We start from the raw sequence: 4,418 nt of genomic DNA, 5'->3' as shown, positions 1-4,418 counted from the left end.
TTTCATGGGAGACCCTCAGAGAGGTGGTTCCTCTGGAGGGACAGTCAGGAGGGAAGGCAGGGTGCAGCTTCTCTCCTTCCAAGGTCTCTAGGCCACCTGCTGCTGTTGCTGTTTCTCCCAGGAAGCAGACAGGAAGCCCCAAAGTTTCCTTCCTTCTCCTCATTCCTGTGTTTATAGTGCTGCAGGCACAGGGTTGTACCACTCAAGATGTTCCCCAGCCAATCCAAGCCTTTTTGGACTCCAGCCTCTCTGCTCTCCTACTCTCCTGTGGATGGGCAAGTATCATCCAGCCAAATTTGCTTTTTATTTTACCAAGCAACAACATGTTTCCTCTTCACTGCACTGACCCAGCTCCCGGTGCCAGTTGCAGCCCCAGTCCCATTGTTCTGCCTCCAGCTGGATTGTCCCACAACCTCTTGGTCCATGCACTCAGCTGGAGCTCACAGTGAATTCTTGCGGTCACTCTGTTCCCAAGCTTTTGGCATCTGTAGCTCCCAAGGCAGGCCTCAGTCTTGAACTGGAGACAAGGCTTTGTACCATATATATGTATGTATATAAGTATATCATGAATAGTGCCCTGGTCCTTTGCAGGGTGCTGCCTTCACTCAGGAGGAGAGCACAGAGAGCAGATTGAGCTGGAGATCTCACCTTATCTCTGCCTTACAGGTATTTCACCTTGAATAGGAAATGCAACAGCTGCATTTCACTCCAGCTACATCATGCCATCCCCTATGGTCCAGTTCAGGGCCAATCTATGCATGCACTCGTAGAATCAGCTTGCTTGGAAAAGACCTCTAAGATTGTCGGGTCCAAGCATTACCCCAGGACTGCCACATCCACCACTAAATCATGTCACCATAAAGAACACTGTCCTTTACTGTCTTGGTGTTTCTAAGGCATCTCATTTGGGAGCTTCTTTCTGCATGCTAGTTTTATACCTGTTAGTCTACTGATTATACTGCACTTTTCCCTGTGCATCTTTCCATAATTGAAAAGAAAAACTGGTTCTTGAAACTACTAATTCTTAAAATAAGGAAGATCTATTTTATTGTAATGGCCATTTCATATCAAAATGAGCCACTAATTTATCCTTCAGTACCAAACTGAGCTCTTTAATATGTAGGGCCTGGTAATATTTCCCTTTTCTTTAGGAAAGACTGCTGCATAACAAGGAAACTAGTTTGAGGCTTTGTTTTACATCACCAAACACATTGTGGGGAGACACAACTCCTCTCTCTCCTTTTTTTCCTGCCCCTGAGCTTTGTCCAGCTCAGAGCTGCTGGTGCCAATGGCTGAGAAAAACATGTAAATGCACCTGAATAAACAAGTGAACAGGAACCGGAGAAAGAAAATGAATCAATGCCAGACACTAAGCTGCCCTTCGTTTCTTTCCATGAGTTTCAGAAAGTACAGGCAGTGCCTGCTGAACAATCCCATCTGACATTTGTTTGTTCATGGTAGATCCACAGAAGTTCCAGGGGACAGCCAGATCCCTCACAACAGCACAAGAGGCTCACAATAGCAAAGGTATTGAGAGTCCTGGCTCTTACTGACTCCAGCAGCTGTTCTGTGAGAGTGGGCACAGAAACACCTTTGAAGGTCCAGACTTAGCACTGACTGGAAACCTACATCTTGAGCAATCAACCCAAGCAGAAAGAAATACATGTTTGAGCAGCAAAAAACAAAGTCACAGGTTTGGTGTGCATGATTCATCTAACTCAGCCCCATCTCCGTCGCTATCACAATGACCAGCTCTTGGTGGCCAGGAGGCACTCAGGCTCCTGCACCCACTGGAACCCACTGGTACCACATGGTACCTGGCTGGTCTCTTGTGCTGAGATCTTTCCCCAGCCGCAGACCCATTGATCACCTGGCCCAGAGACAGGCAAGAGGTATGCAAGGAGTTGAGACTAGATTTGTGTCCCTGAAGGCAGGCTGTCTTCGGTGCTCAAGCAGCGGGGCCAATCCCAAGCTAGATGGACACCACCAGGACTTCAGGTTGAATCACCCCAACCTCTCAATTTTGAGAAGGGTAAACAAATGAGTGTGATGTTTGACACCTCCCACTCTAAGCAGAGAGGGACAAGTTTAGGCCAGAGAAAACAATGTTTTGTACAAAAGTGGCTTTTCCCCCAGTCTTTAAATTCTTCTGGAAGACAGCCCCTTCCCTCCTGACGCTCTCTAGCAGTCAGACACCATGGGTTCTATAGTTTAAATCCAAGAAAGAACACTTTGAAGGACCTAGAAGAGATGTTAAGAAAGTGGGCATAGAAATTGCAATCGATATAGACCAAACATGTCACAATATAGAACAAATTATGTGCAGTTTTTACACATACACATATAAGTGTGCAGGTTTTGTGTGCAAACAAGCTCCTCCTCAGTGGGCTCATGCATGGGATCAGTAGGAGCAGGCAGAGTACATGTGTGTGTATGACCACTGCAGCAGTTGCTTTCCCAATAAACCTCTGTTCCAGGGACTTCTATCATACCTATTATCTGTGTTTTGCTAAGATAGGAATACTGTGGCATTGGCTGTGGTAAGTGTGATTCTTCCCTCTCTGCAAGAGTCCAAGCTCTAACCAATGGTCCAATAAGTACCAATAACAGGTGCTGGCCTTTACTACCTCCAGTTCTGCTTTTTGATACCAGCAAGGACAGACATTGCCAGAGGTAAAAGCAAGGAGGGAGGAGACATGAGCAAGAAAAGCTGCAGTATCTGCAAAGGGGTTTTTACATGAAAATAAAGCATTCTGGCAGAAATCCTGCTCTGCAGAGTTGGGCTCTGCATTGGTCTTGGACCACAGCTGAGGAAACTGAATAAGGAGAGAAGGAAAAAGCACCTGTTTAAACAAAGGTGCAGAAGGAGGGAGAAAGTGACTCCTGGGATGAAGCCAACCTCAGCACAACCACTTCTGTCACTGCAGAAGGCACAGGTAACACCTAATGGCTGTGCTGAATTTGTGCATTCATCCTGGCCCTGCTACCTGCACATGAAACAACAGCGCAGGCTTTGAGCAGCCTGCCTAGCTGGCAGAGATTATGGATTATGGAGGGTGGTCACTCCTAACCAGAAGAACTTGCAGTGCTTGTGCCTCTGCCTCACAGGGGCTACCCTGGAACTCCAAAACCGAAATTTAAGCACACTTTCCAAATCCCTCCCTTAAACCCAACACAAATCCCAGCCTTCGGCAGGGTCTGCTCTGAAGAACTTTCAAGGCTGTAGCCAAATACAGACCCCCCACACCCCACACCTCCCTCACAGACCTCTCACTCCTAAACCTGACTTTGTGCTTAGCCATTGCACTCTCACAGCAGCCCTAGTGAGGGTCTGTGGAGACCTACTGGTCTGTACGAGCGCTGCCAAGTTTGAAGATCCCAGATCATGAGCTGGAATTCCTTAAATCATGGAGTTTGAAGGAATGATAAATGTTGCACTTTCACATACGCTTTGTTGTTGAATTGCCTTTGCATCTCCTTGTCATGTAACAAAGACCCTATTCACTCTACAACAGCTCACTAGGGGGGAGGGTTCAACTCCCGGGCACTTGCCTGACAACTCATGCTTGAATTGTCCTGTGCAATATCCAGCTTCACAGGAGGAGCAAAACCTAGAATTACTCCCCTTCCTCTTCCTATTCTAGGCCAGAAGCTAATCTGTGATATATACAGCAGGGTATATTTACTTTACATCCATGTAAAGTGCAGAATCAGTCAAGACCTTATTGCTCAGATGCATCTGTGTGCAATAGAGGATGCTTAGCGGGATCAATCTCCATGCAAGGCTAGGAGTCCTTATCCCATACTGATGGCTGCAACAATGCTCTGGAGGGAAACCCAGTGCTGGAAGAAATAAATGCCAGGTACATGGTTCGGATACACTCTCTCCATAAGAGTTCACTTCTGCTCTCTCCTCCAAGGTAATCCTCTGTCACAAGAATCCAAACACGCACCACAGCAGCCAGATTTGTGCTTTATATTTTATTTTATATCTTTACAAGCAAGAAAATCCCTCAATTAAAGCAATCAGAATTAATCAGACACCCCAAAGAATTCACCAGAAAATGGCTGTCAGGATGAGCAGCATGGCTTGGCTGAAGTTAGTCCTGAAATCCAGTTTGAGATCTGTCCCAGCACCAATATCCCAAGCCCACCGAAATGTGATTTCCCATCTCACATCTTCCACTAGTGGGATCCCTGTGGGCTGAAAGTGAACAGTAAGGGAGCAGAAGAAGCCCTTGGAGAAATGAAAGCAGAAGAGGGAGTAACCCAGAGAGCAAATAATATGGCCCAAATTATTAACTCCAGGATGCTAACAGCGAGGGAGTCCAGGGGGTCTCTAAGGACTCTGAGGGAAAGGGTTTGTGTGGTTTGATCTAGTGTCCTTGTTTTACCTCCCCAGAAAGAGGGACTCTGCG

The sequence above is a fragment of the Psittacula echo genome (assembly GCF_963264785.1).
Source record: "Psittacula echo genome assembly, chromosome: 1".
In the NCBI taxonomy this organism is placed as follows: Eukaryota; Metazoa; Chordata; class Aves; order Psittaciformes; family Psittacidae; genus Psittacula; species Psittacula echo.
This window is presented reverse-complemented; position numbering follows the sequence as displayed.